We start from the raw sequence: 13,968 nt of genomic DNA, 5'->3' as shown, positions 1-13,968 counted from the left end.
GCAGGGAAATCCTTGTTCCCCTTCACCCACTCTCTCATCCATCAGAACCTCAGGTGCATCCTAGGACAAGGTTACACCATCTAAAATGTCAAGGGTTAACCTGTGTTTCTGGGTTATGCTCATATTTATTAACGGTAGGTATGTTCAAAGATCAGGGAAGAATCTTACTGCCACTTATATAATAGATAACTTCAACATTACTATGCAGGTCTTATTTTTGTGTGCTTGGGATCCTCATGGCTTTTGTAGCAGTTCACATGCTTTTTGTCAGTTTTTATAGTTCAGACAGTTCGAACATTGTGCATCACAGAATGTGATATGATTTTAATGATTAACAAATAAAAACTGCCATAAGTTTCAGACTCTGACATTTAAATAAAATGTAAATAAAAAGAATAAGAAAACTAAATAAAATATACTTTTATATATTTTGCATGATTTTTTTAGCGTCAGGTTTTTACAAAAAACAAAAATACAAAAAACTTAATTCCATTGCATAAGTACTCAATGTTATCTGGGACAGTTGAAATGTAGCTCAGGAGCATTCATGCTGCTTGTAGATGTTACTACACCTCAAGTGAAGTTAACCTGTGGCAAATTCAAATGAATGGGTATGATTTGGAAAGGTGTGCATCTTTTAATAAAAGGTCTAACAGCTGAAAAGGCATATCAGAGCAAAAACCAAGCCCTGAGGTCAAAAGAACTGCCTGTAGAGCTCAGAAACAGGATTGTGTCAAGCCACACATCTGGGGAAGAGTTCAGAAAAAAATTCTGCTGCATTAAAGGTTTACAGAAGCATGTACCCTCCATTATCCTGAATGGAAGAAGAACCTGGACTCTTCCTAGAGCTGGCCTCCAGGCCAAACTGAGCAATTGATGGAGAAGGGCTTTGGCTAGTAGAGACTAGGCATGGGCCGATTACCGGTTTCAAGGTTTACCGCGATTTGAAAATTTCACGGTTTCAAAACCACTAATATTTTCCATTATACCGCTCCTGCGGTATGCGCTGTTCTCCATGTCTCCTCAGAGACTGAAAGAGTAGGAATCCCTCAGACTGAGTGCAGTGTAGAGAGTAACACTGACCCCTCCTCCTCCTGTTGGTGCGAGCGAGCGGTCAGTCACGTGTGTGTGTGTGTGTGTGTGTGTGTGTGTGTAGGATGACCGAACTCAAGGCCCAGGTACACTTCACATTCAGCGTTTCTTTCCGTCTCGCGCACAGCTTTCAAAAGTTTACTCAACCGCAGATGAGGGTAGACGGATGAGCTCGACACATGCGCAGTACCACGGGGTGCACGGCTGTCAATGAGCACTCTTGATGACCAAAATAACGTAATGCCGATGGTGCGCGGACGGCCGAAATATACTATGGCTGTTACGCAATCAGCAACCAGCCATTTTTTGCCTTACTGCAACTCTCTGTTCTGGACTTGCACAAACTGCGTTCCAATGCAATCATTTTCCAAAATGTCATTTATGTGAAAATATGAAGTCTGTTAACGCCCGTTAACACAGGCCAGAGACGCTGAAGACGGACACACAGAGAAAAATACTGTAGCAGGCAGATCACTCACTGTTCATGATGCACTATTGGAAGAAAGTGCTCAATATTGATTTGGGGGTTTATGTGAATGTGTTTCCGAGGGAAGCTGACTGTCTTCTCAAAAGTTTACGTGGTATTTTCTTTTCCTCTCGTCTCTGTATAGTTCATATTAAAGCAGTTTCTTTGTTTAAAGAGGTAACCAAGGAAACACTGTATCTGGCGCCTCCTGCTGTCAGAGAGTAAATATGCATCTCATTCAGAGCTTCTGCTGTTTGTTTCATTCATGTAGTTTAATTTCACGCTTGTCAGAACATTCCGTTTTTGCTTCAAATTGGGTTATTATTTAATCAAATTATGCGTATGATTATTATTATATAACTAAATGATATGAAATGATATAAATGATATGTATATGAATTATATAACTAAAATTGGTGACTAATTACAGATTTATTTTAAATAAAGATATAACTCCTTCTTACTTAAAATAACAACATACCAAGAGTAATTCTACTGTTCCTAATATTCTGTATGTTGCTCAAAAACAAAATATATTGTGTCCAGTGGAAACAACCCCCAGTCATTTAAAAATAACACATTCAGAGCTGTAACAACAATACCGTGATATCATGAAACCTTGATATTTTTGCTTAAGGTTATCATACCATCAAAATCTCATACTGGCCCATGCCTAGTGGAGACCAAGAACAAGATGGACTCTAGTTGAGCTCCATGATCATATATGGAGATAGGAGAAACCTACAGAAGGACAAACACCACTGCAACACTCCACCAATCTGGGATTTAAGTTGTGAAAATTGTTTTTGCTTTGACATTATGGTATATGGAGTGTATATTAATGTGAAAAAAAGTAATTTAAAGCAATTTAACATAAGACAGCAACAAAACGTGAAAAAAACAACAACGAAGGGGTATGAATACTTTCGCAAGGCACTGTATGTGTGTATATACTGTACACGTATAGTTTTACTTTTTGCAAAGAACATGAATAGGTTCACGTACACAGCTTCATCTCTGTTATGCTGTTCTTATCTGGTGACTATCAGCATTGTTGCATGACACTAATGATCTGAGATGACCCATTTTACAAACCATTTGTCTTGTTTTGTTGTTGAATTGCGATGTGCACAATCTGATGTGATCTAGGTCAAGTTTACCTTGCCTGTAGCTTTACGTTTGTATGATGCTGTGAACACTTCAGTGTTTCCACGTCAGGTTACAATTAACACTGAATATATGAATGATTGATAATATCTAAATCTTCCTAGTTGTGTTACGGTCAGTTTTCTGTCTCTAATCAGACTAAATCCTTCGTCAAACAGCAGCAGTATCAGATGTGGTTGCATATGTCTATCTAACACAGATGACTGGGTGTGAAGCCAGGATGACTTTCTTGTTGAATGGTAAGAGCAGCATTATTCTGTGAGAGCTGGGAATGAGATTACACCCTTCACATTTACTTACACACTCTCCCTGTCATCTTCCCTCCCTCTGTTTCATTTAAGGCTCATCTGTGTTGTCGTCCTCACAGTGACCCATCATTCCCTGTTCACGGACAGTTCTCGTAATCAGAGTAGAGCACACTCGTGTTCTTTTTACCCTTAATTGCTTTCATGCCATTAATTTCTTTCATGATTCTGATCCACAGTATGGTTGCAGAATGTTTTTGGCAATGGTATGAATGCTGTTTCTAGGCAACAAATCGTACAATCTGAACATTAGAGATGGAGAAAGGTGTTTCTTGGGTAGTAACATGAAGAAAACATTTTTTTTTTTTTTTTGGCAGAAGAACCGGGCTTCAATAGATACCTGTATAGTCTGCTTAATTTCTGCATTATATCTGAGAGATAAGCTGTACTCATCCATTTCAGACATACAAACTGGGCGTGTTTGCCATTCAGGAGACTTATTTGGAGGCTCAGATTTACTCATCCATAAATGGCACATAAAAACTTGTTGGTCACTTCATGTTTGGAGATTCTTGTTCACTTGGCAGCTTTTTCTGGCCAAGACAAATGTTTGACTCATCAAGACTTGATTACACGGTTTGCCATTTTTAAAAAGCCCTTGTAAAAAACTAAAAAGAGCACTTTTAAAAAGAATATACTGAAGTGTGAACACTTTAATTGCATGTTGATTGCAGTTAAATGAAAATAGAATATAGTTTACATTGACATTAAATGAAACTTTAGAGTGCTTTTTAAAGTTATCTTTATATATTTTTTTAATTACACTTATCTTTGAAAAATGGTTAAATGTAGTGGCAAGTATTTGATGAACTAAAATACACTTTAATGTAATTGCTGAATTTCTAATTACACATTTTTTAACACTGTTGTCATTTAGTATATTTCAAATATATTACATTTAACATACGAATTGGTTTAGAATGGTAGTCAACACATCAAAATATGTGTACTACTTTAAAGTATGACAGAAGATTAAAACATGAATTAAAATGCACAGTGTACTTTCAAGTAAAACTTAAAGTGCACATTGCACTTACATGTGTGCTTATGTCTGTTAAGCTAAAGTAAATCTACTAAAGTAACTCATTACTTTAACATTTACAGTTAAACATCTGAGTTATTTTTTGTTTTTTTTATTACAAGTTACTTTGTTTTTCCTTTTTTCGTTGACACCTCTCCTGTCATCATATTGAGAGAATTTGGGAGTAAGATGCAAAGACAGACGCACTCTCTTCAGCCTGAGGCTTATTAATTTCACTTTTGGTGTGAGAGGGCCTTTATAGTTGCCAAAAAATAACAACTTTTGGGTTTTTTGTTATTTAAAAAAAAAAAAAGAAAGAAAGAAAAAACAAATAAGCAAGCCCAGCCCAGATTACAAAAAGTAACACAAAAATAACTTGCACTACTTTCCATAAAGAGTAACTGAGTAATACAATTAATTATTTTTTCATGGAGTAACGCAATATTGTAATGCATTACTTTAAAAAGTAACTTTCTCTAACTTTGATTTTCAAGCATTTAAAAAAAAAAAAAAATTTATGTACTTTAAGATTTGAAGTACACTCAGGTGCACATTATTTTCACAAGGGCGCTTCCACACTAGTCAGAAGTAATCTGTTCCACATGTCAAACTTTAAAATTATCATTTACCTAAATGTGTTGGAAACTTTTGTCGTTGTAGAGAGGGATATTGTGCCTACAATGTCATTGTAAGCCCTCGATGCAAGCCAGAAATGGCTTTGTATACTAATGCACAATCTCTGAGGTTATCCAACAGCAGAACAGATATGCTTGAGATATTCAGCTCTGTAGTATCACCTTCTCATCTTGTCTTGGTTAAATTGAAAGCACCGCTTCCTTTTTCCTCCTCACAGTTCCCCAGCGCTGCAGCCAGGCTGTGCTCTCCGGACAGGAAAATCAGAAGAGGTTAAGTTTAGGATTACAAAACTGCACTGTTGCAGACGATCCCATTTCCCACGGCAGAGCCTGAAATATCCTTTCCTTTCACAGTTTATATCTTGAACCACAATAGCAGAGACATTTGGAAATATAAATGCATGTTTTGTCACCACATGGACTTGTCCATGTTTGTCACTATGGCAACATCAACTTGGATGTTACCGCATGTTGCATTCACTTTAGGATGGATTTATCCACTTCTATTAATCACATTTCCCAATAATCACCCTTATCAACTCACCCACCGAAACAAAAGCAGAGATTTACACACCCCACCCCCTCCACCTGACCCTGTAAATCCAATTAGAGCAGCTTGAGTGCCCTCCTCTCTCTCAAACACACTCTCCAGGCATTTACACGTCTGCTTTGCTTTGGATCTCTCTTTTATACTCCCATTTTACCAACGTTGGCTTCTATTGAGAGGGGAAAAGGCTTTTATTTGTTATTGGTGGGTGTTCAAAGCCGTCGGTCTTGCTTCTGTTAATCGCGGCTGTGCCCTCCCTTGCCTCGTGCCACCGCCCCTCTCTCTGAGGAGAGTGAGAAGTGGGAACAGGAGAAACGTCTGTTCTGTGATCGCTGGATGAAACATGACGGCAGTGCTGGACATCAACCAGGTTTCCTGTGCAGTGAGCAGTGTGGTGAGTGTTAACAGAAAGACTGTGTTTTGTGTCTGAGTAGCCTGTTGCTTTCCCTCCGAAGCAGCAGCGGGAACTTTGCAGACGTGATCTGCTCACGCTCTCACATCTGTGCCTGAGTGCTGATGGAGTTTGAGTCGTGTCGTAGGTAGTGTGGGTGAAGGATGGGCGTTACCTGCCTTTTGTCTGATAGTGGTTTATATATGTGTGCGCCGTCATGCGCTTTCAGGTGTCTGTAAGTGTCAAAGGGAGGCCTATGAGTGTGTGTGTGTGTTAGGGTGATGACAGTGAAGCATGCTGTATGATGCTCACTCTGTTGGGTGGAGGCAGAGCTTTAAAGATTATTTTATCACTGGTGGTGTTGATGCACTATGTATAATTTATGGTGCATTTTAGTATGTGTCGCACATCCAAACCTTTGGGTAGCGATGTCTTTAAAAGAGGGAGCAAGGATTTTCCAAAAAGAATTTGTGCCTTTATGTAAATTGCACTCCCTCTTGTTGCTGCTGATGATAATGATAATAATAATAATAATAATAATAATAATAATTATTATTATTATTTTTATTATTATTATTATTATTGAATGGCGTGAACCAAATGAATCTGCCAAATGCATACAATGAAGAAATACATAAATGTAAAGAAATGGTGATTAACATTAATAATGTAACACTTTACAGTGAGGTTTCATTTGTTGGCATTAGTTATATTAGTTAACAAACAATACTCATACACCATTTATTAATCTTAGTTCAGCATTTAATACATAAACAAATACATATTAGATTAACAAATGAGACCGTATTGTAAAGTGTTACTATTACTACCACTCATAATGTACATGTGTTGTGGTATAGCATATGTAATTCATAATGCATATATAATATAATTAATTTACTTTACACACATTCCAGGTTTTTGTTGTGCATGTTATAAATAAGCTGCATTTTTTTTATAATGCTCTACATTTTCAGCAACTTTGCTTTCGCCTGACATCACAAATCTGTCTTCTTCAGATAATAATAATAATAATTATTATAATTATGATCATTCTTTCCTGTATTTCAGCCAGCAAACAATAATCTAACAGTCATGTATAGCTGTTTATGCATTGTAATCTATATGCAAATCAAAATCTGCAAACTGCATAAAAGTAATGATAAAAATATGCTGTGTAAAATACAGTAGTCTAATTCAATTTAATTCAAGTTTATTTGTATAGCGCTTTTTACAATACAGATCGTTGCAAAGCAACTTTACAGAAAAATAAGTTTCTACAATATTTAGTAGTAGTTTATCAGTGGTGACTGTCAGTTTATGTGCATACGGCAGAAATGTTCGGAGAAATCAATGAAAAACTTAATCAAACAGACGAACACTATTAACAGCAATTATTATATGATGCAATCAAAATTATATCAAAATGTGGTAGTTCTGTATGTTGTCTCTGGGTTAGCATCATTTGAGGTCCTCTGAGGGGTTGGCATCATCTCTTCTCAGGTGTTCTGGATCCAGACTGGAGCTTGTGTCAATCCTAGTTACCACGGGATGTCAATCTCGTGGCAGAAACAGAGAAACAAATAGAGACATAATTAGCGTAGCTGCTGTTCCAGCCGAGTAAAATTAACCCAAGCTAAATAATGATAATAATAATAATTCACATTTGATCAGATATAACTGCAGTACAAGATTATGAGATGCATTATTTGAATGCTTGGCCAAAGAGATGAGTTTTTAATCTAGATTTAAACAGAGGAAGTGTGTCTGAACCCCGAACATTATCAGGAAGGCTCTTCCAGAGTTAGAAAAAAATATCCATATTATTCCCTCCGGTCCGCTAATGTCACCAACACTTCGTGGCCTAATATGCCTACGCTTGATTGATTTACGTTAGATGCATGCATTTATGAGTTACGTTAAGTGTTTCCCCGCATAAGGTACTTTGTGTTGTATGTTGCCATGACGTTCACATGCACACGAAACTACTAGGATGGTACTTCATAGTTTTACAGACACACCGTGAAATTAATGTTGAATTGCTTTGCTTGTTAAGATAATGTAAACCCATGAGCCAAGAAAAACTTAAAAGCATATTCATATATATTTAAACTTCTGGTTACATGAGCCAAAGCTCTTTTCAGTAAAATTCATGCAAAATAGGGTTGCCAACCACTCCGAATAGCTTAATATGGTAAAATTTATTCAGGATGCTTTTTGTATAACACGCGTGACATTTTTTGTATGACACTGAACTTTATTTTTTAGAATAATTGTACATAGGTGAAGCAAAACAAATGTGATTATTTCTGAGAACATTTTATACACCTTTTATACACATACTTAACTGTAGACATGGAATAACATACTCTGTGTGGTACAAAACAAATATTTTGAGCGTCCCTTATTCTGTCCCTTATTTTCCTGTAAGGAATCACAGTTGCATCATATTTTAATTTTCTGAAGTTGGCAACCCTAATGCAAAAGTAAATATCAGATCATTTTAGAATACAGGATGTACTGAATATTCTTCAGTTTTATGCAAAACAGAAATATGACAAATAGAGTATCAGATCTCTGTCATATGGGCAAAAAATAAATGCAAAAAAAAAAAAAAAAAGCTTTTTTGCACAGTTGTGTTTGACACATGAAAACTGTAACAATGTATCTTACAAGGTAACACGATGCAACCTTGCTCTCACTTGAAAAGTGTCCAAGTCTTGAATTTGAGGGTATTGGAATTGGAAAGTCCTTGAAAGCTCCTTGAATTTGAAGTTAACCAATGTGTGGGAACCCTGTATACAGTACCTATACTGCTGTCTATGCTATTAATATGACCAAAAGAATAAAATAAAAGCAGAGAATTACTTACTGCTCTGGACTGAATAACATCTATAGAAGACGACATTTCTTACTTGAATGCTTTAAATCACATCCTTACTGTTTTACTTTTGAACAGACCTTTAAAAAATGTCTTGCAGGATGTGCGCACTGCGCAGGTGTAGTAACTTCTTCTTAATAGCTGCTTTTGTCTCTGCTGTTTACAGACAAACAGAAGACAGGTACTTGTGTTTGGATGAGATTTGAACTTTTTACTGCTGCCAGCCTCTTTATCAAGTTCACCTTGTTCTCTTTCTTCCATCCCTATCAGATTACCGCGGTCTCTGACAGAGCCCTGACTCGTTTCTGAGCTGCCCTCAGGCACATCTACCTTTAGCTTGATCTGCGCTGCCTGCTTTTCCATTTCTGTCCTGCTGCTGCTGGTTGGCTGCTGTGGTGTGGTGTTGTCTTGGTAACGGAGTCTTATTGTTGCTAGGTTCTTGGATTAAGAGGAAAAAGACCAATAGCAATTGACCATGCAGTGTCAGATGTGATTATACTGTTGCTGTTTTAAGTACTTTTGTGATTTTAATTTTCTTGGTTATACAAAAAAGTGACTTTCCTGTTTGATAAACTATAGTTTCAAGTAGCAAAACAATTTTATACAATGTTTGTATTGCATGCATACATTTTGTTTTTGTTAATAAATACTTTTATTTAGAAAGGATGCTTTAAATCGATTAAAAGTGGCAGTAAAGACATTATGTTGCAAAAGATTTCCATTTCAGAATAGTCCTATTCTTTAGAATTTTCTATGCAAATTATCCTGGAAAAAATGTTTTCTGTTTTCAGCATTGATGATAATAATAAGAAATTCTGAAGGATCATATGACACTTGAGACTGGAGTAATGATGCAGAAAATTCAGCTTTGCATCAAAGGAATAAATCTTTTTTTTTTTTTCATTATAATATTTTGGAATATTAGTGTTTTTACTGTTACTATCTATATTTGATCAAATAAATTCAGCCTCAGTGAGCATAAGAACCTTTACAAAATGTTACCGACCATGAATTAATCGACCAGAAGCAATAAGCATTTAGCATCACAACGAAAATATAAAAAATGCATAGTCGTCAGTTCACAAATGCTTTTTTCAGACAAAACCATTTTATTTCAGATGGACAAGCAGTTGTGCAACGTCAAATAGAAACTGGGTGTCTTCCAACTGATGGAGCATTGCAACGGCTGTTTCCATCGTAGACCGCTTTGATTATAAAGGGGAGTGAACACGTTTTGTCATGTCATAGTGTGTCGCTCACGTCCAGTGTAGAAATGGCAGCACTGTAGAAACACCTGTTTCTGGAGACTGTTTGAACGGTGCATCTAGACATCACACAGCAGTCACCTAACATGAGATCAGGGAGAGCAATATGTGTGCACACAAACATAACCGCCTCGTCTATTTTTAAATCTGCTACCTTTAGTGGGTGCTGTGTGGTTTGCTTCAGGTGTCAGCTGCTAGTATGGTTTCTAGATCTTCTGCTTAAGACATCACTATTCTACACTACATTACTTGTGTAGAGAGAGATGGGTTTTTTTTCTTATATATACAAACATGCATGATGCATCTTTGGTTAAGGTCACTATAGCCATGTGTTTATGTAAGTGTGTGGAGTCTGCAGGTTTGCATCAGAACAGTGTCCGTCTCCTCCAGTGCCGGTCAGAGCTGCGTTTGGTTCTTTTGGTCCTCATGCTGTGTGTGGAATGAGATTAGAGCCGGACCTGCTGCTCTTCTGGCCTTAGGAGTCCTTGAGTAGTGCTGTTAGCCTCTCACCTCATTCTTGTGGTTCAAGCCTCATCCTGTTTGTGTCGTCTTGTAGCTGAGCTGTCCATTTCAGATTTTTACTTTGACTTATAGGCCTAATGCTGTGGTTGTTGTGGTGATGTGGAACAACAAACATCATCAAGGGTAGGCCAAAACCTACACCACAGCAAAACACAAGGGGGTGTTTGAATCAGACGTTGACCTTCAGTTTTTTTGGAAACAGGCTAAAAGAAACCTTTGAGTTAATTATTACCCGATTTAGAGATGCTATTTGACTGGAAGAGCAGATATTTCCTTACAAGGAATGAGTTTAAAGGCCACTCATGTAAACCTTTCAGTCTGTGTTTTAATGCAGACACTGCAGGAATGATTTCAAACAGCTCTATGCTCAAACAGTTGACACCTTTGCACTTCTGTTATTAATTCACATGTCATCTTCTGATTGGTTGCAGGAGCATGACATTGAGACTCCTCACGGTGTCCTTCATGTGACTTTGAGAGGGACTCCTAAAGGCAACAGACCGGTCATTCTCACCTATCATGACATTGGACTCAACCGTAAGTTGTCCCATATATTTTCAAAGTTCCTGTCTTTCAGTGGCTAAATGTATTATTATACAGCTCACATACTTGAAGGGGAGAGGGATTGGTTTTTAAGATTTCTGTTCTTGGAGGAACCAGAGGTGTAAATTCCAGGGGTCAGAAAGTAAAAGTCCTGCCATATGTTTATTCGACTCATGAACTCAACCAGCTGATTTCACTAATTAGTTCTACCTCCTGGCTGAAAAACTGCTAATTAGCAAATCCAGGTGATTGGAACAAAATACTGAAGAGGACTTTTACTTTCTGAACCTGGACTTTACAACTTTGAGAGGAAACACCATCTTGGTGTCTGAATATGCCTGCTTCCCTGTTATATAATAGAAGATAAACTCATAGTTTTAATACATATAATAGGCAAAAAGCACCTGGATAACCTACAGTATATCTAATGCCGAGATTCTGAAGTGTGCTTTCAGTTTACACAGAAGAGGAGTTGATGGTTAGTGAATGACCAAAAGGTGCAATTGACTCTTCACCTGGAGTTTGATTGACAGGGGATCAGACCAGTCATAAAAAAGGAGTGTATTGATGTTTTTCTGCGGTTTACACAAGATACCTCCTGATGTTCTTTCATGTTTATTTCATGCTTTAACTAGTAAATATGAAAAGATTATCGGTTCACGTGCCGCTTGAACTGAGGCACTACGGCGATCTGTCACGACACATTAAAGAGCCACAAAACAGTATTTATAGTTTGAATTTATTAAATGACAAAATTTGAAAGCTGAGACTTTTTCATACCAAAAGTAACCTGATCTGTTTTGTCTGTCGGTGCGTTGTCAGTTTCCTCTTTGCTCCACTGCTTGTAACATGTGACGCAATAGTGCAATGGCTTGTTGGACACTGCAACAGTAACTAAGAGGGGCGGGGTCTTTGCGAAGGTTGACGCCGTAGGCCATATGACAATATGACTGATGCAGTACATCCCTAATACATTTTTATAACGCACATTCTTACTACTACATGTATATATGGAGAATTTTAACAGTTGCTAAGTTCATTCATAACATGTAGTTCTGGACAGATGTGATTTCAGTTGCACATCAACGCTATGCATTGTCTAATGTCTAATGTCCAACTGAAAGCAGGAAAAGGTAAAATGTAAAAAAATGTGGACAGGAAATTTGTGTTGAAACCAAGTTTAGGTAGAATGGGCCATCTGTTTTTTGTTTATTTATTTATTTTTTATTTATTTTTTTTGTTAATTTTGGACTTTTATCTAGGGTCAGAGTGGATTTATTATCATTTCATATCTATACAGCTTGTACACAGCGAAACAAAAACACGTTCCCCCAGGACCATCTTGCTACATAAGACAACAATGGAGTAAAAAACTGAACTGTACAAAAATTATTATTATAATTATTATAATTATATTAAATCGACTAAACCAAAGAGATAAATAAGAAAAAAAACGGGTAAAAAATTAAAATGTATACACAGACTACACTAATATACATGTACATGTGTGCATACTGAGGCCCCGTCCACACAGAGACACGTTTAGCTGTATAAGTAATCATTTTGAATCGTATCGGCATTTCGTCCAGACGGATCTGGTGTTTGGGAGTTGTGAAATGGCTATTTTTTTTAAACCGGGTCACAGAGCGGATAAATCTGTAAATGACACCTTTGCATTTTCATGTGTACAGCCAATCAGTATATTTTGTGAAACGATGATGTCATCACCCTACATCTACGTCATGTAACAGCAACAAAAACATGAACAAACACTGAACGAATGTCTTTTTATTAACTAACACTAACACAGATTAATAAATGTATTGTTCCATGTTGATTTACTTGTAGTTGTGTTAAGTTTGTATACAGCACGCAAGGTTTATGCGCATGCTCCAAGTCTTCTTCTCTGTTTTTAGTGTATCTCTGTGGCAGAATTACAGCACCACATACTGGTCTGGCATGTATACGACATCGTTTTGACTCGGTGTTGAGTTAACAGTTCAAACAGCATGAGATGGTATAATTAAAAAAAAAAAAAAAAAAAAAAAAAAACACGGTCACAGTAAAAGAGACAAGGCACAGTAGTGATGTGAAGGTTTTTTTTGGGATTTGCAAAGTATTCACATGCATCTGATTCAGGTATGGAGGGTACCATTTTTCTCTTTGATAATAATTTATGAAAAAATGTTTGAGAAGTGTCTTTGTTTTTCTCTTGCGATGCAGATAAGTCATGTTTCAACACACTGTTTAACTTCGAGGACATGCAGGAGATCACCCAGCACTTTGCTGTGGTCCATGTTGACGCTCCAGGCCAGCAAGAATCTGCCCCTCCTTTCCCCACCGGGTAAGACAAACTATAAAACCAATTCTAACATTAACTGTTCTGTAATTATAGACAGCATGCAAAGCAGTGCACTGATGAGGCTCCATCTATTCAACCATGTTGAAAACTCACACATTTACTACTGACCCAGTGTTTTCACACTCACAACAAAAAATTATTTAAGCTAGACTAATTTGTCACTCTCGCCTTCCTCTTTCCCTCAGGTACCAGTACCCAACCATGGATGAGCTTGCCGAGATGCTGCCCTCAGTTCTGACCCAGCTGAAGTGAGTCCAGACCTCAATCAGTCTGTACATGATCAATAACGCAATAAAATGAAATAAAAATAAATGCCACATGTTTAAGAAATCATGATTGCTTCTATTAAAGCCTCAAATAATTTGTGTATTTTTATCAGAATATTTGCCAATTAATACGCAGTATATGAATGATTGTGCATTAATGAACAGGATCAACAGTGTGATTGGTATCGGTGTGGGCGCGGGAGCTTATATCCTCACTAGACTGGCTGTAAGTAAATTATCTTCCCTTTTATTTTGCTATAATGACCGATCACTCATTGTATGTTGCAGTATCTAACCGTTAGTTGGAGTAGCTTGTAAAAACACACTATTAGATGTTTAATTGAGCATCTGAGTGAAGTTCAGGTCCTCAGAGATGAAGATCCTTGAAGTATGTCTGCAGTAAAACCATCTGTCCTCGGTTTTCAATAAATCCCCCACACCTCCTCTGAGACTCATAGTTCACACATGCATTCACACTCTCACCCTACACAAAGCTCTTATTCAC

The 13,968-nt window shown here is 37.2% G+C and overlaps 1 pseudogene; it reads left to right on the top strand.

The window, feature by feature from the left end:
- Window positions 1-13,968, top strand: part of LOC109068014 — a 68,291-nt pseudogene that overhangs the window by 40,120 nt on the left and 14,203 nt on the right.

This window comes from Cyprinus carpio, chromosome B23 (genome assembly GCF_018340385.1).
Source record: "Cyprinus carpio isolate SPL01 chromosome B23, ASM1834038v1, whole genome shotgun sequence".
Taxonomy (NCBI): domain Eukaryota; kingdom Metazoa; phylum Chordata; class Actinopteri; order Cypriniformes; family Cyprinidae; genus Cyprinus; species Cyprinus carpio.
Note: the sequence above shows the minus strand (reverse complement) of the source record. Positions and strands in the feature narration are given on the sequence as shown.